Here is a 25,064-nt window from a genome sequence, read left to right on the forward strand (position 1 = left end):
CTATCTATATTTTCCTGTTTTTGTGCTAATAACCTATATCTGATATCATTTAAATAAGCATTGCATCTGAAATGGAAGCAATAGCAGAAATTGAATGTCTGTTTCAAGGTCTAAAATACTAAGATCTTTTTTATTTGTAAAAATAAATTAGAGAGATGCCCAGTGGGTGGTTTGGTCGAGTGTCCAACTCTTGATGTTGGCTCAGGTCATGATCCCAAGGTTCTGGGATCGAGCCCTGCATCAAGCTCCATGATGAACATGGAGTCTGTTTGGGATTCTCTCTCTCTCTCTCTCTCTCTCTCTCTGTCAAAATAAACTGACTAGATGTTTTCCCTTTCATTTTCCTTTTGTTCAGTGAAATAACAATGAGTAATCTATTCAGAGACCATTTACAAAAAGATTTTCATTTATCTTGATTTTTTAATTACATTAAACATACACTGACAAATTAATTAATTAATTAATCAGGTGATTTCTTACTAAGTTGGAGAAAAAAGTCTTGAACCTGAACAATGTCCATACATGGCAAAGGAATGAGGCACTATCAACTTTTACTGGCTATCTCCACTGGATGAAACCTGACTTGTGACAAGATCTGTGCCAGGATTAAATTAAAGTGTATTTTATCCTGACCAATGATTCTTGATGTTAAAGTAACCTCAACATTTTATGATGTTAATCTTGATGATAAATCAAGATTCAGATTTGAAATGACTTTCCCTGGTTCCCCTGCTAGTAACTTAGGTTCTAAATGAATAGATATTGATATTTATATGTTAAAGTGCATTTAAATAGAGAAACTGTCTTATCCTTCAAAATGTAATTCTAAAGTTACTGGATATCCCTTTTAACTGCTCAAAACTTAAATAAATAAATAAATAAATACACAGATAAGATGAGCGCTATTAAAATGGAAATTCACTATAGATAAAAGAGGGTCAAGAATGTATATGAGAAGTCCTTTATGCACAAATAAATTGCTTTAGTATTTAAATTTTGGTTATTTTAACATCTTCTGTTTCCTCTTATTCTGTGGATACCTCATTGCCACTTGTTCCCTGCCAATATCCAACTCTAATAAATGGTTTAGAAAAATACAGACATCATTTCCAGATCCTCTGAGTGAACGGAGATTCATGCTTGCTCCTTTACCAGTGTCCCTAGGTGATTTTGATTATTCAAAAAAAGACCAATATATTATTTCCTCTGTAAACTGAGCTGTAAAATATATATTTGAGATATATAGTTGTCCCTACATCATGATAAGGAAATTTTTCCAATTATTGTCCAATATCAAAGTAATGTGCAAATTACCATCACAGAAATTCAATATCCATTATTTTATCTGCATAAATATCTTCTTTATGATTTTATTCAGTTGAAAACAAAAACTGAAAAAAGCCTCACATTATCACTTTATATATTTATAGAAGAAATAGAATTTTAAAACTATCATTATTATAGTGATGAAAAGCTGATTCCTACAGATTTTAAGTGAATTATTTAAGACTGTGTGATAATACAGTGGTAGATCTTGTGGGGTGACCTTTAGAAGCTTGAAAATGCAGTTTTACCCTGAAGCACATGTATTTTTTTTCTAGACCACTTTTCCTTTGGTCAAAATCAATCCCAAATAAATATCTTTCTGATTTGTAAATAAGTTTGGTCACTTTTGATCTGATCATTTGCAAAGCAATAGAAAGAATGTAAAGTTACCAAAGAAGCCTTGAGTTGGATTTCTTGGAAATTTTGTAAGGAATCTCATATTAAAGATTTTAATACCATCTAGTTGTGAAAACTCTCCACTGGATTTCCAATCAATTTGGGTCACTCCCTCTATTCTCAAGATCCTACATAAAATTGCACATCCCTGCAAGTGTTTTTAGTCTAGATTGTACTAAAAACAGACAGGCTACTTCTCAGTTTCTTTCATCAGTGTTTTATAGTTTTCAGAATACAGGTATTTTACCTCTTTGGTTAGGTTTATTCCTAGGTATCTTATAGTGTTGATGCAATTGTAAATAGGATCCCTTTCTGCTGCTTCATTATTTAAGTGAAATGCTACAGATTTCTGTACTTCGATTTTGTATCCTGTGACTTTACTGAATCTGTGTATCAGTTCTAGCAATTGTTTTGAGTGGAGTCTTCTGGGTTTTTTAATATAGAATTATGTCATCTGTAAATAATGAAAAACTTGATTTCTTCCTTGCTGATTTGGTTGTCTTTTATTTCTTTATGTTGTCTGATTTATAGGCTAGGAACTCTGGTACTGTGTTAAATGAGAGTTCTGGGAGTGGACACCTCTGTTTTGTTCCTCTCTGTAGAAGAAAATCTCTCAGTTTTTTAACATTGAGAATGATGTCATCTGTGGATTTCTCATATAGGACATTTATTATATTGAGGTATGTTCCTGCTACACCTATTTTGTTGACAGTTTATGTCAAGAATGGATGCTGTACTTTGTGACATGTTTTTTTTTCCTGTACCTATTGAAAGGATCATATGGTTCTTACCATCTCTTTTATTAATGTGGTGTATCACATTTGATTTATGAATATTAAGCCACCCTTAAAGACCATGAATAAATCCCACTTGATTGTGGTGAATGATTCTTATAATGTACTGCTGAATTTAATTTTCTAGTATTTTATTGAGAATTTTTGCATCCCTGTTCATCAGTTTAATTGGCCGGTAATTCTCTTTTTTTAGCAGTATTTCTGTCTGGTTTTGTAATCAAAGTAATGCTGGCCCCATAGAATGAGTTTGGAAGTTTTCCTTCTTTTTTTTTTTTAAATTTTTTTTTTTTCAACATTTATTTATTTTTGGGACAGAGAGAGACAGAGCATGAACGGGGGAGGGGCAGAGAGAGAGGGAGACACAGAATCGGAAACAGGCTCCAGGCTCTGAGCCATCAGCCCAGAGCCCGACGCGGGGCTCGAACTCACGGACCGCGAGATCGTGACCTGGCTGAAGTCGGACGCTTAACCGACTGCGCCACCCAGGCGCCCCTGGAAGTTTTCCTTCTATTTCTAGTTTTTTGGAATTAATTCAAAAGAATGAGTATTAACTCTTCTTTAAATGTTTGGTAGACTTCTCCTGTAAAGCCCTGGATTTTTGTTTGTTGGGAGATTTTTGGTTAGTGATTCAATTTCTTTACTGGTTATTGGTATGTTCAAGTTTTCTATTTATTCCTGTTTCAGTTTTGTTAGTTTATGTTTCTTGGAATGTATCCGTTTATTCCAAGTTGTCCAATTTTTTGGCATCTGGTTTATTATAATATTCTCTCATAATCATATTTATTTCTGTGATTTTGGTTGTTATTTCTCCTCTCCAATTTGTGATTTTAGTTATTCTGGTATTTTTTACTTTTTGATATATATTCTTATATATCACTTTTGCTGCATCCCAAAGGTTTTTGGCAGTGTGTTTTCATTTTTATTTTTTCCATGCATTTTTTAAAAATTTCTTCTTGATTTCCTAGTTGATCCACTCGTTTAATAGCATATTGTTTAACCTCCATGTGTTAGTTGTCTTTCCAAATTTTTTTCTCATGATTGACTTCAAGTTTCATGGTGTTGTGGTCAGAAATTATGCATGATATGATCCTAATCTTTTGGTAATTGTTGAATTATGTTTTGTGACCTAGTATGTGATCTATTATGGAGAATGTCTCATGTGCACTTGAAAAGAATGCATATTCTGCTGCTTCAAGATGTAATGTTCTTAATATATATGTAAAGTCCATCTTGTACTGCATGTCATTCAAAGTCATTATTTCCTTGTTGATTTGCTGTTTATATGATCTGTCCATTGATGTAAGTGGGGTATAAAAGTCCCCTATTATTATTATCAATAGGTTTCTTTATGTTTGTTATTAATAGTTTTATATATTTGGGTGTTCATGTTGAGGGTATAAATATTTACAGTTGTTAGATCTTGTTGAATATTCCCCTTTATTATGATATACCCCTTCTTCATCTTTTGTTACTTTCTTTGGTTAAAAATCTAGTTTGTCTGATATAGGTATGGCTACTCCAGCTTTCTTTTGATATCCATTTGCATGATACACATTTCTTCATCCCCTCACTTTCAATCTGCAGATGTCATTAGGTCTAAAATGAGACTTTTTTGGCAGCGTAAGATGGATCTCATTTTAAGTCCATTCTGAAACTCTGTCTTTTGATTGGAATACTTAGCCCATGTACATTCAGAGTGATTATATATATGAGTTAAGTGCCATTTTATTACTTGTTTTTTTTCTGTAGATTTTCTCTGTTTGTTTTGTTTTGTTTTATTTTTTTCTACTCTCTCACAATTAGTCTCTCCTGTGCACTACAAGTTCCTTTTAATATTTCCTGCAGGAGTGGTTTAGTGATCATGAACCACTTTAGGTTGGTTTGTCTGGAAAACTATAACTCCTTCTATTCTGAATGATAGACTGCTAGATAGTGTATTCTTGGCTGCAGATATTTCCTATTCAACATGTTGAATATATTGTGCCAATTCCATCTGTTTTGCCAAGTTCCTGTGGAGACATCTGCAACTAACCATATACGTCTTCCCTTGTAAGTTAGGGAATTGTTTTGTCTTGCTGCTTTTACGATTGTTTCTTTATCACTATATTTTGCAAATTCAATTACAACATGTCTCGACATTGGCCTCCTTTTTTTGCTCTTGATGGGAGTTCTCTGTGTCTCTTGGATCTGGATGTTTATTTCCTTTCTCATTTTAGGAACGTTTTCAGCAATTATTTTCTCAAATAAGTTTTCTGCCCACTCTTCAGTCCTCAGCTTCTTTAGGAATCCTATAATAAGGATATTAGTAGGTTTGAGTCATTGAAGTCCCTAAGTTTATTCTCATGTTCCATAATTCCTGTTTCTCTCTTTTGTTCTGCTTCATTATTTTCCATTATTTTATGTTTTATATCACTTATTTGTTTTTCTGCTTCTTCCATCCTTTTTAATTTTTTTATGTTTATTTACTATTGAGAAACAGAGAGAGACAGAGCACAAGCAGGGAGGAGTAGAGAGAAGGGGAGACACAGAATCTGAAGCAGGCTCCAGACTCTGAGCCATCAGCACAGAGCTCGAAACAGGGCTCGAACTCACAAACTGCGAGATCATGATCTGAGCCAAAGCCGGATGCTTAACTGACTGAGTCACCCAGGCACCCCTCTGCTTCTTCGATCCTTATGTGCACTGCATCCAGTCTGTTTTGAATCTCACTTATTGGATTTTTCATTTCTGACTATTTGTTTTAACATTTTTGTTTGTTTCTGCTGTAAGAACCTCCCTGAAGCCTTCCATTTTTTATCTCAGGTCCAGTGACTATCTTTATTATTGTTTTAAATTGTCCATCAGATATATTACTTGTATCTGTTTCATTTAGTCTCTGGTTGTGACCTTATCTTATTTTATTTAGGATGAAATCCTCTCTCTTGGCACTTTGCATAAGTCTCTGTCTTTATTTCTGTGTTGGAAGACTGTTCTGTTTCCTGCCCCTGAGAGAGATGACCTAATGAAGAAGAGGTTGTATAGTGTCTAGGTCCTCATGCTTCAGGGACTCTCTGGTGTATGCTTCATGCATTCTGCTGCTGTTTTTGCTGCTCTATCTCTCAGGTCAGTCATCTGTGGAAGTTCTCCCTGCCTGCAATGGGTAGTATTTCATCCTTGGGCAGAGTTGGGAGGTTTACTACATGGGCTCTGATCTGCTCTTTAAATGAGACCTAATGCTATTTCTATTAGAATTGAAGCCTTATAGATCTCTCTGGTCAGTATACTTGGTGTGGGCAGGATCTTACACTCTGGTCTTGTGAAGGAGGGGCCACCATGCTGTGACTGAGGCAAATTTGACAAGAAAGGGCAGTAGCATCAGAGCATAGGAGTGTGGGACCCAGCGTTAGAAGCTTAAGCAGCCAGTGTAGGCCTTGTACTGTTTATCTCAGGTTGTTTACACTAGGGGTGGAGAGGGAAATTGCTCCAGCCAGCACTTTTGTCTCTGGAGGAGGATCTCCCTGCTTGCTGCTATCAGGGAAGTACTCCAAGAAGTGTGAATAACCTCCCCCTTGTGTGTCCCAGGCATTTTGTCAGTCACTGTTTTCATCCTGTCTTACACCAGGTTGGTTGCCTGTCTTCTCTCCATGAGAAGTGTAGTGCACTCAGGCTCTATCTCAGCCAAGCCTGCTGACTTTTAAAACTCCAGGATCTGGGAACATGTAGACATGGTGCACCAGACCTCTTAGAGGGGAAGATATCCCTGCACTGGGATTGAATCAGGTTTGACCCAAAAAGTGCAGTTGTGCCAGAGTGCAGCGGCATAGGATTTAGAGCATCAGGCTAGGCAGCCAGTGTTGGGGTGAAGTTGCCCTGATCAGGTGGCTCTCCATTTTTGCTGAGAGGCAGTGGAGGGAAATGGCACCTGCTAGCTCCTTGGTCCCCAGAGAGATGTCTCCATGAACACTACCTGTCATGGACATGCTCCAATAAGAGTGAATAATCTACACACACACACACACACACACACACACACACACACACACACCACTGTGTGTCTCTAATCAGTCTTCAGATACTGCTGTCTGTCAATGGGTTGCTTACCTGCCTTTTCTCCAGCAAAGCAGTGCTATCAGGGCTCTATCTCAGCCAAGCCTGCACACCTTAAAAACGTCAGTGTTCAAGCACCACTAGTTGCAAAAACTTGTGGAAATCAGTCCCTCTCATTTTCCTAGCTAGTGATTTTGGGAAAGTGTTCTCTTTGTGCATTGCCCTGTGTGCTCCTTTCTCTCTCTTTCCTTTCTCTGTGACCAGGGCTCCCTCACCTCTGCAACACCTGTTTCTCCCCCAAACCAAGTCTCTGCACTTCATATTTTCTCTTCTCTTCTCTCTCTTTGGCCTCTTCTCTCCTTCTATGTGTGATATTTGTTATATCAGTCCTCATCTTGATTTATTGGGTATTCAGAAAGATTTGATAGATATTTAGTTGTGTTCAAGGAATGAGGCCAGCCTAGGGTTCTCCTACTATGTTGCCATCTTAGCTCCTCCTTCAGTCTTTTTAATGTAGTATTTTCTGCTTAACTTAGACTGAATTTATTTTTGTTAAGAAATAAATTACCTTAGGTAATCACATTTTATGAGTAATTGTTTTATATACTTGGGGGCTCCGGTATTCGGCGCATAGACATTTATAATTGTTAGCTCTTCCTGATGGATAGACCCTGTAACTATTATATAATGTCCTTCTTCATCTCTTGTTACAGCCTTTAATTTAAAGTCTAGTTTGTCTGATATAAGTATGGCTACTCCAGCTTTCTTTTGGCTTCCAGTAGCATGATAAATAGTTCTCCATCCCCTCACTCTCAATCTAAAGGTGTCCTCAGGTCTACAATGAGTCTCTCGTAGACAGCAAATAGATGGGTCTTGTTTTTTTATCCATTCTGATACCCTATGTCTTTTGGTTGGCGCATTTAGTCCATTTACATTCAGTGTTATTATAGAAAGATACGGGTTTAGAGTCATTGTGATGTCTGTATGTTTTATGCTTGTAGTGATGTCTCTGGTACTTTGTCTCACAGGGTCCCCCTTAGGATCTGTTGTAGGGCTGGTTTAGTGGTGACAAATTCCTTCAGTTTTTGTTTGTTTGGGAAGACCTTTATCTCTCCTTCTATTCTAAATGACAGACTTGCTGGATAAAGGATTCTCGGCTGCATATTTTTGCTGTCTAGCACCCTGAAAATCTCGTGCCAATTCTTTCTGGCCTGCCAAGTTTCAAAAGAGAGATCAGTCACGAGTCTTCTAGGTCTCCCTTTATATGTGAGGGCACGTTTACCCCTTGCTGCTTTCAGAATTTTCTCTTTATCCTTGTATTTTGCCAGTTTCACTATGATATGTCGTGCAGAAGATCGATTCAAGTTACGTCTGAAGGGAGTTCTCTGTGCCTCTTGGATTTCAATGCCTTTTTCCTTCCCCAGTTCAGGGAAGTTCTCAGCTATTATTTCTTCAAGTACCCCTTCAGCACCTTTCCCTCTCTCTTCCTCCTCTGGAATACCAATTATACGTATATTATTTCTTTTTAGTGTATCACTTAGTTCTCTAATTTTCCCCTCATACTCCTGGATTTTTTTATCTCTCTTTTTCTCAGCTTCCTCTTTTTCCATAACTTTATCTTCTAGTTCACCTATTCTCTCCTCTGCCTCTTCCATCCGAGCTGTGGTGGTTTGCATTTTGTTTTGCATTTCATTTAAAGCGTTTTTCAGCTCCTCGTGACTGTTCCTTAGTCCCTTGATCTCTGTAGCAATAGCTTCTCTGCTGTCCTGTATACTGTTTTCCAGCCCAGCGATTAATTTTATGACTATTATTCTAAATTCACTTTCTGTTATATTATTTAAATCCTTTTTGATCAGCTCATTAGCTGTTGTTATTTCCTGGAGATTCTTCTGAGGGGAATTCTTCCGCTTGGTCATTTTGGATAGTCCCTGGTGTGGTGAGGACCTGCAGGGCACTTCCCCTGTGCTGTGGTGTATAACTGGAGTTAGTGGGCGGGGCCGCAGTCAGTCCTGATGTCTGCCCCCAGCCCACCGCTGGGGCCACAGTCAGACTGGTGTGTGCCTTCTCTTCCCCTCTCCTAGGGGCGGGATTCACTGTGGGGTGGCGTGGCCCGTCTGGGCTACTTGCACACTGCCAGGCTTGTGATGCTGGGGATCTGGCGTATTAGCTGGGGTGGGAAGGCAAGGTGCACGGCGGCAGGGGGGGCAGGCTTAGCTCGCTTCTCCTTAGGTGATCCACTTCAGGAGGGGCCCTGTGGCAGCCGGAGGGAGTCAGATCCGCTGCCGGAGGTTTGGCTCCGCAGAAGCACAGAGTTGGGTGTTTGCGCGGAGCAAGCAATTTCCCTGGCCGGAACCGGTTCCCTTTGGGATTTTGGCTGGGGGATGGGCGGGGGAGATGGCGCTGGCGAGCGCCTTTGTTCCCCACCAAACTGAGCTCTGTCGTCCGGGGGCTCCGCAGCTCACCCTCCCTTTGTCCTCCAGCCTTCCCGCTTTCCGAGCAGAGCTGTTAACTTATGACCTCCCAGACGCTAAGTCGCGCTTGCTGTCGGAACACAGTCCGTCAGGCCCCTCCGCTTTTGCAAGCTGGACTCGGGGGCTCTGCTTGGCTGGCGAGCCGCCCCTCCGCCCCGGCTCCCTCCCGCCAGTCCGTGGAGCGCGCACCGCCTCGCCGCCCTTCCTACCCTCTTCCGTGGGCCTCTCGTCTGCACTTGGGTCCGGTGACTCCGTTCTGCTAATCCTCTGGTGGTTTTCTGGGTTATTTAGGCAGGTGTAGGTGGAATCTAAGTGATCAGCAGGACGAGCGGTGAGCCCAGCGTCCTCCTACGCCGCCATCTTCCTGCCACATCGGTAATCACATTTTAAATCCAACTTATTTCAATTGTAAACTTTTCTAGTAAAGACTAAATGCTTAATGATAATTTGGCCACTGAAGCAGTGAATGTCTTCCTTTTATTCCAAATTTGAAAATTCAGTTACGTGATATGTGGTAAATCTTTCATCTTAAGCCAATGCTTCCTTTTAAAAAGTATTACTATATTATTGTAGTTTCTTGTGATGAGAATATTTTCCACTGTATATTTGAAGAAAAGTCATACTTTTGTCATTCCCAAATCAAGTTCTTAATCAAATTCTTAATAGTCTATAAATCTCCAAAAGCTCACTTAGATTAAGTGTAAAAATATACAAACTTATATGAAACCTTCTGAAGTGCAGATCTTTTATTTTGGAAAAAAATAACTATTTCCATTCAAATGCATCAGTCATCTATTACTATCATGCTTGGGGTAATACTTCTTATATGTTTATTCTAGCCTCCGTATTTACATCTGATTTCAGAAAATAAAGATTATAACTGAATGATCCCATAAACAAACACTGATGACCATTCATTGATAGCGTTCAGGAGTAGAGTTAAGCTGGATATAATGGTAGGACTTTTGTAGTCTAGTGACTAAACAGATATATCTATTTAAAAATGTGGTAGAGAAAGGCTAACTAAAATCAATCCCTCAATCCTGGTTCAGTAGAATTATGACAATGCTAAATGTATAATGAAATGTCCATAACAGAAATTATCGTATAAAACAGTAATAATGGCTTGGCTTTTGGGAATGTAAAATTTGAGTGTTTTGAGGAATGATTTGCAATTGGCTCAGATTGATTACTCATCACTTAATAGTGTGTAATTCCCATCAATATTTTTATAAAATGGCTCTGATTCTTTAATTTGCCTCTCTCCAGTCATAATTATTTTTCCTGGGATAGACCTGTAATAAAATTGTTTTCTTTTGATTCATCTAGATACTTTCAGGCTCCCTCTCATAAAAGATATAAAATTTCCTCTCTAACGGCGTGAAGGCTTCTAATTCCATGCAGATTTTTATGCCTAGTCTCTACATCTATCACTTTCCCTGAAAATTGGGAAACAGAAAAACCAGTATTCACTATTTTAGAGTATATATATATATATATATATATATATATAATCAGTAAAATCTTGGTTTGTGAGTATAATGTGTTCTGGAAACATGCTTATAATCCAAAGCACTTGTATATCACAGCGAATTTCAGGAACCATTGCCTCAGTTGTGATCATGCAACATTCAGAGTCATGTACTACTCGTATTGCAAGACATTGCTCATTTATCAAGTTAAAGTTTATTTGAAATCTTTGTTTCTCTTTGTTTATTCAAATATACATTTATTTAAAAGCATTTATTTAAATAAACACAGAACAGGTATTGCATTTTTTGTACTTTTGTCCTTTGTCTTGTTTTCCCATTTTGGGGATATATCTAAGCATTAAAACTATTATACTGAATAATTCCATTAAATTTGACTGTTTCCAGTATCATTTCTACATATCAGTAAAGCCTTATTGGGGGTTCTTGGATGGTGCAGTAGGTTAAGCATCTGACTTCAGCCCAGTCATGATCTCAAGGTTTATGGGTTTAAGCCCCACATTGGGCTCTGTACTGACAGCTCGGAGACTGGAGCCTGCTTCAGATTCTGTGTCTCCCTCTCCATGCCCCTCCCCCACTCACACTCTGAGGGTCTCTTAAAAATAAATAAAACATTTAAAAAATTAGAAAAAAAAAACCCTTATTGTCCACAAATTAGGATAAAATATATGGCCTTTATCTTTATTGAAAAAATTACCACAAAGAAAACAAAAAGAGTGATCAGTAATATACAATTGTTTGGTCAAATCTCAATTATTTTAATCGTCTAGGTTATTTTAGTCCTTGTCTTCAATCCTGAAATAATATTGCCCTTAAGGTGTAAAAAAGGTGAAATTGGTCTTCTTATGAGACTGCAGGACTGAGAGTTTCCTCTATATTTTTACAGAACAGATCCTCTCAATTACTCTTCCCATGGTCCCTATCACCTCTTTTTTTTTTTTTTTTTTCAAGGCTGTAGATTGAGCATTTGGGTTGAACATTTGGGTAAGCATGGTGTAGAAGACAACAAGAACCTTGTTGTCTCTTGGAGATTGGAGAGATCTTGGGTATAGATAAGTGTAAACAAAGGGTGCATATTAGAAAGTCACCACAACGAAGTGGGTGCGGTGTGTCAAATAGGCCTTCTTCCTCCCTTCTGCTGAGTGCATGCTGTAGATGTCAAGGAGAATGTGGCCATAGGAACATGTAATGCCAATTAAAGGAAACACAATCAATAGTGTGGTGCTTCCAAACACTGTATTCTCAGGCTGAGATGCCCATGCAGGCCAGTACCATTGGCCAGGCTCATGCAGGCCAATATGTCCAGTACATCAAAGAAGAAATGGTTGCCAGTTCTGGATTGACAGTAAGGTAAATGGAAGGCATATACAGTGTGGGCACAACAGTTGATTGAGCCCATTATCCAGGATCCCATTATCATCAACACACAGACTCTTTTACTCATATGAACGGGATAGTGGAGAAGAAAGCAAATAGCCACCTAGCTATCATATGCCATAGTGGTCAATAGTAATCCTTTTGCACCTACTAAAGTCAAGATAAAGAAGCTCTGAATCCCTCACCCAATGAAAGAAATAGACTTGTTTTGAAAGAGATAATTGGACACCATCCTGGGGACAATGGTGGAGATGTAGTTCAGGTCCACAAGGGAGAACTAAGTACAAAATGCATGCATGCATGGAGATAGGTGTCCAGGAGGATGAGGATGATCATGGACAGGTTGTCAAAAAGAGAAAATAAGAGAATGAGAAAAATTAGAATGAATAACTGTTCAATTCTTCCTATATTACTATAATTTATCTCAAGAAGATTTTAAGATCTGTTTAGGTGATAGTGAGAATTATCAAATAAACTAACACCATGTTTATGGTACCATTATATATTATATATGTAACCAATAAATTCTAATGATGGAACAATGCCATAGTGAGAATTATCAAATAAACTAACACCATGTTTTATAGTACCATTATATATTATATATGTAACCAATAAATTCTAACGATGGAACAATGCATGTCCCCAAACATAAAACATAACTATGTTGAATGGGGAGAGAGGGAAAGAGGAAAAAGTCGGTGATGTAGTGAGGGGCAACATTCCATCCACAGTGGCCTAAGGTACAAATTATGGTCTCATATTTGGATTTATGAGTCAACCATTAGAAGATAAGCATATTGTTTACAATATCAAGAAAGTACTGGGAAAAATTATGAAATAATTTGAAGTATTTTCCTTAGGGGTCTGGAGGTGTGGGTTATGGGAATACCAGTTTACCCTGTAGTTGGTTGATGCCCTGTCAATGCATTATTTGAATAAAATATGGAAGTTATATAAAAGGTCTTTCCATTAATAAATGGCATGTACTCAAATTATTGGATATGTCAATGCCCAAATCCACTGTGAAAAAACCTGCAGCATTTCCCTGGGTCTATTAGGAGCAATTAATTTTCAATTGTTGTGCAATAATTGTCAACATTCAGAGGAAAAATTGAGAGTGCTAGTTTTGTTTATAAGTTGTCATTTGGATGAGCATAAAACCAGCATATTAGGCTAGTATCATAAAGTAATTTATATTATTAGTTTCAATTATTGACAAGATTAAAAATGTAATATCTGTAATTACCAAGGAAATTAAAATTGCTAGTACTTATATCATTTTGATTATTTTTTAATTTGTTTATTTAAATTCATGTTAATTGATATACAGTGTAGTATTGGTTTCAGGAGTTGAATGTAGTGATTCATAATTTCCATATAACACCCAGTGCTCATCCCAAAAAGTGCCCTCCCTAATGCCCATCACCCATTTAGCATATATACCACCGACCTTCCTCCAGCAACTCTCAGGTTGTTCTCTGTATTTAAGAGTTTTTTATGGTTTGTCTCCTTATTTGTTTTTATCGTATTTCTCCTTCCCTTCCCCTATGTTCATCTGTTTTGTTTCTTAAATCCCACCTATGTGTGAAATCATAGGATATTATGTCTTTCTCTGACTGACTTACTTTGCTTAGCATATTACACTCTAGTTCCATCCACATTGTTACAAATGGCAAGATTTCATTCTTTTTGATCACCAAGTAGTACTCCATTGTATGTATATACCACTATACTTTATCCATTCATCAGTTACTGGATGGCTCTTTCCAGTGGGCTCTTTCCATTTGGGCTCTTTCGACAATATGCCTATTGTTGATAGTGATGCTATAAACAATGGGGTGAGTGTGCCCCTTCGAATCAGCATTTCTGTATCCCTTGGATAAATACCTAGTAGTGAAATTCCTGAATCATAGGGTAGTTCTATTTTTAATTTTTTGAGGAACCTCCATACTGTTTACCAGAGTGGATGTACCAGTTGACATTCCCAATAACAGTGCAAAGGGTTCCTCTTTCTCCACCTCCTTGCCAACATCTGTTGTTTCCTGAGTTGTTAATTTTAGCCGTTATGACAAGTATGATGTGGTATATCATTGTAGTTTTGATTTCTATTTTCTTGAATTTGAGCTGATGTTGAATATCTTCTCATGTGTTTGTTAGTCATCTGGATGTCTTCTTTGGAAAAGTGTTTATTCAAGTCTTCTGCCTATTTCTTCACTGGATTATTTGTTTTTTGGGTATTGAGTTTGATAAGTTATTGATAGATTTTGGATACTAATCCTTTATCTGATATGTCGTTTGCAAATATCCTCTGTCATTCCATTGGTTACCTTAATTTTATTGATTGTTTTATTTACTTTGCATAAGCCTTTTTATCTTAATGATGTCACAATATTTCATTTTGCTTTTACTTCCCTTGCCTACAGAAATGTGGCTAGTAAGAGGTTGCAGCAGCCAAGGTCAAAGGAGTTGCTATCTGCTTTATCTTCTAGAATTTTGATGGTTTCCTGTCTCAAGTTTAGATCTTTCATCCATTTTGAATTTCTTTTTGTGTATGGTGTAAGAGAGTGGTCCAGTTTCTTTCTTCTATCTCTCGCTGTCCAGTTTATTCGTGTATGGAAATGCAACTAATTTCTGTATTTAATTTTATACCCTGTGACTTTGCTGAAATCAAAATCAGTTCTAGCAGTTTTTTTTTTTTTTTGGTGGAGTGTTTCGAATTTTCCATGTAGATTACCATGCCATCTGTGAAGATTTAATGTTTTATCTCTTCTTTGCTAATTTGTGTACATTTTATTTCTTTTTGTTGTCTTATTGCAAAGGCTAGAACTTCCAGGCCTATGTTGAACAACAGTGGTGTGAGTGGACATCCCTTGTGCTCCTGACATTACAGAGAAAGCTCTCAATTTTTCCCCATTGAAGATGATATTAGCTGTGGGCCTTTATTCTATGGCTTTTATGATGCTGAGGTATGTTTCTCCAATCCCAAATGTCTTAAGGTTTTTTATCAAGAAATAGTGCTGTATTTTGTCAAATGCCTTGTATGCACCTGTTGTAAGGATCATATGGTTCTTATCCTTTCTTTTATTATTGATTGATTGATTGATTGATTTTCTATTATTGAACCAGCCCTGCAGCCTAGGAATAAATCCCACTTGATCATGGTGAATAATTCTTTGGATGTACTGCTGAATTTGATTTTCTAGTATTTGTTAGGAATTTGTGAATCCAGGGACATCAGGAATATCTGTCTGGTGTCTTTATTGGGTTTTGGAATCAAGATAAGTCCCTCTTCATAGAATGATTTTGGAAGTTTTCCTTCTCTGTCTATTTTTTGGAATAGTTTGAAAATAATAGACATGAACTCTTCTTTAATGTCTGGTAGAATTCCCCCAGAAAGCCATCTGGTCCAGGACTCTAGTTTAGAGATTTATTATAACTGATTAAATTTCTTTCCTGGTTATGGGACTGTTCCAATTTTCTACTTCTTCCTGTTTGAATTTTGGTTTTGTGTGAGCTTCTAGGAATTTGTCCATTTTTTCCAGGTTGTCCAGTGGGTTGGCATATAATTTTTCATAATATAATTTCTCTTATAATTGTTTGTATTTCTGTGGTGTTTATCTCTCCTCTTTCATTTGTGATTTTATTTATTTGGGTCCTCTCTCTTTTCTTTTTGAGATGTCTGGCTAGGGGTTTATCAACCTTTGTATTCTTTCAAAAACCCATGTTTTGTTTCATTGATCCTACTTTTTTTTTGTATATATATATATATATATATATATATATATATATATATATAATTTATTTCATGTCTAATCTTTATTGTTTCATTTTTGCTGGCTTTGTGCTTTATTGTCTGCTCCATTTCTAGCTCCTTTAGGTGTAAGTTTAGGTTTTGTTTCAGACCTTTCTGCCTTCTTGAGATAGGCCTGAATTGAGTTGCAGTGTAATTTCTTCTAGGACTGTTTTTGCTGCATCCCAAAGGTTTTGGACTGTCGTGTTTTCATCTACATTTGCTTCTTTGTATTTTACCTTTATTTCTTATTTACTTTGTTGGTTAAACCATTAATTCTTTAGTAGGATGTTCTTTAACCTCACTGTATTTGAGCCCTTTCCATTTTTTTTTCCTGGTTGATTTCTAGTTTCATAAATTTGTAATCTGAAATTTTTCATGGTATGATCTCTATTTTCATATATTGAGGGCTAATTTCTGACCTAGTATGCAATCTATTCTGGAGAATGTTCTATTTTCCCTTTAAAGGAATGTTTATTCTGCTGCTTTGGGATTAAATGTTCTAAAAAATAAGTTAAGTCCATCAGGTACAGTGTGTTATTCAAAGCCATTTTTTCCATTGTTTCTTTGTTGATTTTCTGCTTAGATGATCTGTCCATTGTTGTATGTGGGGCATTAAAATCTTGTACTCCTATGCCCATGAATTTCTTTATGCTTGTGATTGGTCGATTTGTATATTTTAGTTCTCCAAGTTGAGGCATAAATATTTACAGTTGTTAGATCTTTTTGATAAATAGACTACTTAATTATGATATAATGCCCCTCATTATCTCGTTACAGTCTTTGTTTTATTTTTTTTAAGTTCATTTATTTTAAGAGAAACAAAAATAGTGAGAGTGGGGGAGGGACATAAAGAGAGAGAAAGTTAGAATCACAAGCAGGCTGCACACTGCCAGTGCAAGAAGCCACAAACCATGACCTAAGCCAAAATCAAGAGCTGGACACCTAACCAAACGAGCCACCCAGGTGGCTCTACAGTCTTTGTTTTAAAATATACTTTGTCTGATATAAGTATAGATGCCCCAGCTTCCTTTTGATGCTCACTATCATGACAGATGTTTCTCCATCCCCTCACTTTCAATCTGAAGATGTCTGTAAGCCTAAATTGAGTCTCTTATAGGTATCGTGCAGATGGATCTTTTCCATTCTGATACCCTATGTCTTTGGATTGGAGCATTTAGACCATTTACATTCAGAGTGATTACTGAAAGGTATGAATTTAGTGCCACTGTGTTACCTGTAGAGTTGGTGGTTTTGGTAATATTCTCTGCTCCTTAGTAATCTTTGTTGCTTTGGGTTTTTGTTTTTGTTTTTTCCCCCACTGGAGGGTCCCCATTAAAATTTCTTGCAAAGCTGGTTTAGTGGTCACTAACTCCTTTTGATTTTGTTTTTCTGGGAAAGTCTTTGTTTCTCCTATTCTGAATGACAACCTTGCTGGATAAGGAATTCTTAGTTGCACATTGCTGCACATTAGCTGCACATTAGCTGTTCAGCACATTGAATATGTCCTGCTACTCTTTTCTGACCTGACAAGTTTCAGAACTTGTCTACCCTCACCCTTATATGTATAACCTTGCAGGTTAAGGACATTTTGTCCCCAGATGCTTTCAGAATTCTCTCTTTATTTTTGTATTTTGAAAATTTCCTTATGACATGTCACTATGCACTCTGGGGCCTGCCTCCCAGGAGTACACACCACAGCTCTGATATAGAGAAAGTTGCAGAGTTCCAAAATCTCAGCGTTCAAGCTCCAAACAGCATTTGAAAAAACAAAACAAAACTGGAACACTCAGTACTCCTCACTCCCCAGTCCATGGTCCAGAAAGGATTTCCTCTTGTGCTAACAATGCAACATAATTGCTACCCCTCTCTCTTTCTCCCTCTTTTGTCTCTCTACAGAAAGGGTTCCTTCCTCTCTGCAGTGCTACCATTTTTTCTCTCCTGGAATTCACATCTACACATCTTGCACTGCCAAGCTGTTTCCCCCTGTCATAGACTCTAAGTCTAGAGTTCTTTCTTGTCTAGCAAGAGAGCGGGACGCAGGATTAAAATGCAAGAGATGATTAATGTCTGGGAAAAGACAAGAACACCAAATAAGGGTCTTTGCCCTATTTTTATTAGGAGCAGAAGTCTTACAAACATGGTGATGGACTTGTACAAAGACACAATGAATTTGTGAACATTAACTCACGGACATGAGGGAAAGGGGATCTTGATATTCAGGGTTAGGGTTTTGGGTTAATACAAAACAAAATCCTGATGCCATGCAACTGGGCAGAAGGTTGTTTACAGGGGACATGAGGCACCACCTCTGTTTATCTTAGCTAGCCTAAGGAATAAGACAGGACACTTGACCTCAGGGTTAACAAGGCACCTTTGTTGTGTTAATCATCTTCTCTCTGGGCAGCTTCACCAGCAGTGCAGCGCAGCGGTCTATAGCTCAGGCTACCTGTTTACCTAACTTGGTCCTCCCTTCCTGAGAAAGTAGCTTTCTGCTATAGTACTAAATGATGGGGGGCACTTCCTCCCTGAATTCCTAATCTTGTTTATTTCATATACCTATATTCTATATTGGGGCTTCTGCCCTCCCTTCTCTATACTTATTTACCTAACCTTGTTTATCCAAACTTGGGTGTGAGCATCCCACCCATTGCAATTCTTTATGCCGTGTTAACCCATTGGTGTAAGCCCAGGAAATTTCTAAGCTTATTCCCCACACTTCTCCATTGTGTAGTCTTGGCTCCTATGCTAGACAATTGACAATATATGTAGGGTTTTATTTCTGGACTATTCTGCTCTATTGTTCTATGTGTCACTTTATGCCAATACCATAACTCTTTTGATTACTGTAACTTTATAATATAGTTTGAAAGCAAGGGTTGTTATGACTTCAATGTTGTTCTGTTTTCTCAAGATTATTTTGGCTGTAAGGAATTTTTTGTGGTTTCCTAATTTTAGAATTATCTGTTCTAATTCTGTGAAAAATGCCATTGGAAGTTTTATAGGGATTTATTTGAGTCCATACATTGCTTTGGGTAATATGGATATTTTAACAACATTAATTCCTCCAATTCATGAGCATGAAATATGTTTTCATTTATTTGCATTTTCTTGAATTTATTTTACCACTGTCTCATAGTTTTCACTGCACATGTCTTTCATTTCCTTGGTTAAATTCATTATTAGGTTTTTTTTCTTCCTTTTGAAAAAATTTAAAAATATTCTTTTGACAGTCTGTAGTTAGTGCATTAAATGAAACTAATTTTTGTACATTGATTTTGGTAATTTTAACTTTATTATATCTAAAAGTTTTTTTTTAGAGTCTTTAGAATCCTCTATATATAAAATTATATCATCTATAAATAGTGACAATTTTATTTCTTTCCTTCTAATTTGGATGTCTTTTATTTATTTTTCTTATCTAATTATTCTGGCTAGGTCTTCTAATACTATGTTGAATAAAACTGGTAAGATTGGCCATCTTTGTTTTGTTCCTGAACTTAAAGGAAAAACTTTCAGCTTTTTGTTGAGTATGATGTTAGACGTGGGCTTATCATATATGGTCTTTCTAATATTGAGGTATGTTACATGTATATCCACTTTGTTAAGAGTTTTTTATCATATATATATGTATATGTATATATATAACATATATATTGTTATCATATATTTTATCATATATATGTATATATGTATATATATGTATATGTATATATATATGTATATATATATATGTGTGTGTGTATGTGTGTGTGTTAATTTGTTTTTTACTTCTTTCTTGTCATCTACTAAGATAACCATATACATTTTATTCTTCATTTTGTTAATGTGGTGTATCATGCTGATTGATTTACAAATGTTGAAACATCCTACGTTCCTGTAATCAATGCCACTCGGTCATGGCGTATGAATCTTTTAAGGTATTGTTGAATTCAGTTTGCTAGTATTTTGTTGATGATATTTTGTACCTATATTCATAAGAGATATTGACCCCTAATTTTCTTTTCCTATGACATTCTCGTGTGTGTGTGTGTGTGTGTGTGTGTGTGTGTGTGTGTGTGTTTTAACAAGGTAATACTGTCTTACATAAGATGGGCTTGGGAATATTTTTCCTTTTTCAATTTTTGGAAGACTGTGAAAGGGATTAGTATTTAACCTTTAAATGTTTGGTAGAATTCAACAGTGAAGATTGCTGGTCCTAGACATTTGTTTTCTGAGGTTTACATTAAAAAAAAATTATTACTGATTTAATCTCCTTCCTAGTGATCAGTAGATTCAGATTTTCTACTTTTTCATGGTTCAGCTTTGGAAGATTCCATGCTTTTAAAATATGTCAATTTCTTTTAGATTGATAAATGTGTTGATGTATAATTATTTATACTAATATTTTATAAAATTTTGTATGTCTTTGTTATCAGTTGCAAATTGTCCTCTTCTCATTTCTACTTATTGCAACCCTCTCTCTTTCTATCTTAGTATCTTAGTATCTTAGTATCTCTTTCTATCTAACTAAAGGTTTGTCAATTTTGTTTATCCTTCCAAAGAACAGCTCTTGGTTTCATTGCTCTTTGAAACTTTTCTTTTTTTACTCTTTATTTTATTTACTTCTCTGATCTTTGTTATTCCCTTCCTTCTCCTCATTTAGGTTTTGTTTGTTCTACTCTTTCTAGTTACTTTGGATGCAAAGTTTGATTGTTTATTTCAGTTTTTTCATGTTTCTTGAGGTAGGCCTGTATCTCTATAAATTTCTCCCATAGAATTGATTTTGTTACATTCTATAGATTTTGATATGTTTTATTTTATTTTCATTTGTTTCAAAGTAAAGTTTGATTTCTTCTGTGATTTATTTGTTGTCTCATTGTTCTGTGGCATGATTTCCAATCTCCACATATTTGTGTTTTTCAACTTTTCATCTTGTGATTGCTTTCTATTTTCAAATCATTCTGGTAGAAAAAAAATTTTTCAATAACCTTAAATCTATTGAGGCTTATTTTTTGGCCAAATATAATCTATACTGGAGAATGATTCATGTGCACTTGAAAAGAATATGTATCAAGCTTTTTGGGGAGGGAATGTTCTGTGTATATTTATTAAGTCCATCTGCTTTAATGTATTTCCTATGGTCACTTTGTATTTAATTTCTGTCTGGATGGTTGGTTAATGGAAGTAAGTGGGGTATTAAATTCCCTGCTATTTGTTGTATTTTTCTCATTAAGCTTCTTAATATTTGCCTTATATATTTAAGTGTTCCTATGTTGGGTGCAGAAAATTTAGAAATATTAAATATTTTTGTTGGATTGACTTCTTTTTCAGTGCGTAGGGAACATCTTTGTTATTGTAATCTTTGTTTAAGGTCTGTGATGTCTAAAAAATAAATAAGTAAAATCTATGTGGTCTGATATAAATATAGGTACCCAGGATTTTGGTTTTTCATTTGCATGAAACTTTTTAAGCTATCCTTCACTTTCAGCATATATATATACATATATATATATATATGTATATATATATATATATATATATATATATATATATTCTTTTCAGAAATATAAAAGTGAAAGAAGTCACCACCGCCAAACTGGCCAAAAAAGAAATGTTAAAGGTATTTCTTTAAAGTGAAAAGAAAAGTACTAGTTAGTAGGAATAAAGTATATGAGAGTAACATTTCACTTGTAAAACTACATACATAGTAAATGTAGTGGGTCAATTACTTATAAAGCTAGTTTAAAAGTTTAAAGGCAAAGTAATAAAAATAACTTTAACTGCAATAATTAGCTAAGGAATACACAAAATAAAGAGATGTAAAATATGATGGCCAAACAAATTAAATATTGACAAGGAAAAATGTTCAGTTTTAGGGACACCTGGGTGCCTCAGTCAGTTGGGCATCCACCTTTTGGGTTTGGCTCAGGTCATGATCTCACAAGTTCATCGGATCAAGCCCCATGATAGATTCAGTGCTGACACTGTGGAACTTGCTTGGGATTCTCTCTCTCCCTCTCTATCTTTCCCTACCCACTCATTCTCTGTATCTGTCTAAAAATAAATAAACATTTTAAAGATGTTAAGTTTTAGAATGAACTCACACTTACCTTGCTATCAACTTTAATTAGGGTTTTATATGTGAGCCTCATTATGGCCACAAAGAAAATTCCTATTGTAGATACACAAAAACCTATGCATCACATTAGAGAAAGCCATCAAACTGAAAGAGAGGAAAACTAGACAAGAAGAAAGGAAAATAGAGGAACTAAAAACAGTCAGAAAACTGTTTGTAATTCATAAAATGACAATAATTACATAAATATCAATAATTACTTTAAATGTAAATGAACTAAATTCTCTAATCAAAAGACACCAAATGGCTAAATAGGTATGCTGCCCAAAGCAACTCACTAATATTTAAGGATCTTAATGAAGCCTTCAGTTTTACTGAATTGATTTATTTGATATAAGATTTTTTTGGTTGAATCTTTAGGATTTCTGTGTATAAGATTATGCCATCTAAAACACAGAAAATTTTACTTCCTTTATGATTTAGATGCCTTTCTTATTTTTTTTCTGACCAGATTGCTTTGGCTAGGATAAGAATAAGAATGATAAACTGTTGAATAAGAATAATAAACAGTATTATATCGAGAATTTTTGCATTTATATGATGTTTTTAAATGATTTTGTTCAAATTCCAGTTAGTTAAAATATAGTGTAATATTACTTTCAGGTGTACAATCAACATTGAATCAATACTGAGTCAGCACTTCCATTCAACATCCTGTGCTAATCACAGCAATTGCTCTCCTTAATCTCCATCATCTAGTTAACAGACACCCCCAACCACCAACTCCTCTTTGGTAGCCATCAGTTTGTTCTCTAAAGTTAAGAGACTGTTTCTTGGTTTTCCTCTCTCCATATATTTTGCCATATTATAATTAGTTTTGCTTCTTAAGTTGCACAGATAAATGAAATGATATGGTATTTCTATTTCTCAGATTGACTTATTTTTGTAGACTCTGGGTCTGGAGTTCTTTCTTGTCCAGCAAGAAAGCAGGATGCAGGATTAAAAATACAAGAGATGGTTAATGTCTGGGAGAAGACAAGAACCCTGATTAAGGGTTCTTCCTCCGTTTTTATTAGGATCAGAAAGCGTACAAACATGATGATGGACGTGCACAAAGATATAATGAAACTTTGAACATTAACTCATGGGCATGAGGGAAAGGGGGTTTTGAAAGTATGCAGTGTTAGAGGTTTGGGTTAATACAAACAAAACCCTGGCCCTGGGCAGAAGATTGTTTACAGCAGATGTGAGGAACCACCTCTGTTTACCTAAACTGGTCTAGTGGGCAAGAAAGACAGAGCATGTTACCTCAGGGTCAACAAGGCACCTTTCTTTTACTGATTAGCTCTGCTCTGGACAACTTTAAACCACAGCGGTCTATAGCCTTATTTACCTGTTTACCTAATTTGGTCCTTCTTTCCTGTGAAAGCAGTTTTCTGGTATAGTACTAAGTTGGGGGACGTTTCCACCCTGAATACCTAATCTTGTTTACCTCATATATCTTTGTCCTATACTGTAGTTTTTGCCCCACCCTATCTATACTGGGGCTTCTGCCCCACCTTACCTATATGTATTTACCTAATCTTGTTTACCCAAACTTGAGTGAGAATATCCTATGACTTTTTAATTCTTTATGCCTTGTTAGCCCATCAGGGCAGGCTCAGGGAATTTCTAAGCTTATTCCCCACAACTTATTTCACTTAGCATAATACTCTCTAGCTCCACCTTTGTCATTGCAAATGACAAGATTTCATTCCTTTTATGGCTGAGTAATATTCCAATGTATAGACATAAATAACATTTATTTATTCATTCATCAGTTGATGGACATTTGGACTGTTTGCATCATTTGGCTATTGTAGATAACACAGCTATAAACATTGGGATGTGTGTACCTCCTTTGAATTACTAGTTTTATATTATTTGGATAAATTCTTAGTAGTGTCATTGCTGTATGGTAGGGTAGTAGTGATTTAACTTTCTGAAGAAACCCCATAATGATTTCCAGAGTGGCTGCACAAGTTTGCATTCCCACCAATAGTTCAAGAGGGTTTCCTTCTGTCCACATCCTCACAATCACCTGTTATTTCTCTGATTTTAGCTATTCTAACAGGTGCGAGGTGATATTTCATTGGAGTTTTTATTTGAATTTCCCTGATGATGAATGATGTTGAGCATCTTTTCATGCATCAGTTGGCCATATGTCTTCTTTGGAAAAATGTCTATTCGTGACTTCTGCCCATGTATTAACTAGAATATTTGGTTTTTCTGGATGTTGAATTGTATAAGTTATTCATATATTTTATTGGATATATCATTCAGAAACATCTCCTCCCACTCTGTTGCCTCTTAGTTTTGCTGACTGTTTCTTTTGCTGTGCAGAAGCTTTATATTTTGATATCCCAATAGTTTATTGTTTGCTTCCCTTTCCTCAGGAGACATGTCTAGAAAAAACTTGCTCCAGCTGATGTCAAAAAAGCTATTGCCTATGTTCTCTTCAAGTATTTTAATGGTTTCAGGTCTCATATTTAGATCTGTAACCAATTTTGAATTTATTTTGTGTTTGGTGTAAGAATGTGGTCCAGTTTCATTCTTTTACATGAAGCTGTCCAGTTTTCCCAACACCATTCGTTGAAGAGACTATCTTTTTCACACTGACAATTCTTTCCTGCTTTATCAAAGTTTAATTCGCCATGTAGTTGTGTATTAATTTCTGGGTTTTCCATTCTGCTTCATTGATCCGTGTGTCTATATTTGTGACAGTACCATAGTGCTTTTACCACTACAGCTTTGAAAGAAAGGGTAATATTCATATGATCATTTCAATAGACACAGAAAAAGTATTTATTATGAACATCCATTCATAATAAAAAATCTCAACACAGTAGATTTAGAGGGAACACATCTCAACATGATAAAAATCATATATAAAAAACAAAAGTAAAGTTAATATCATCATCAATAGGGACAAACTGAGAGCTTTTCCTATATGACCAGGAAAGAGACAGGGATATTCACTTTCACCACTGTTATTAAACATATTACCGGAAATCTTAGCCACACCAATCAAACGACACAAAGAAATAAAAGACATCCAAGTTGGCATGGAAGCAGTTGACTTTAACTCTTTGCAAATCACATGATATTCTATATAGGAAACCAGAAAGATTCCACCAAAAAAACTGCTAGAACTGGTAAATAAATTTAGCAATGTCACAGGATACACAAAGCACAGGGGCCCCTGGGTGGCTCAGTCGGCTGAATGACTGACTTCATCTCATGGCATGATCTTGTGGTTCATGAGTTCAAGCCCCACATCAGGCTCACTGCTGT

General features: G+C 36.1%; 1 pseudogene; it reads right to left on the reverse strand.

Moving 5' to 3' along the window:
- Positions 1-11,375: 11,375 nt before the first annotated feature.
- On the reverse strand, positions 11,376-21,807 carry LOC115510266 (annotated as a pseudogene).
- Between the last annotated feature and the right edge of the window lie 3,257 nt (positions 21,808-25,064).

Source organism: Lynx canadensis, chromosome A1, assembly GCF_007474595.2.
Source record: "Lynx canadensis isolate LIC74 chromosome A1, mLynCan4.pri.v2, whole genome shotgun sequence".
Lineage (NCBI taxonomy): Eukaryota > Metazoa > Chordata > Mammalia > Carnivora > Felidae > Lynx > Lynx canadensis.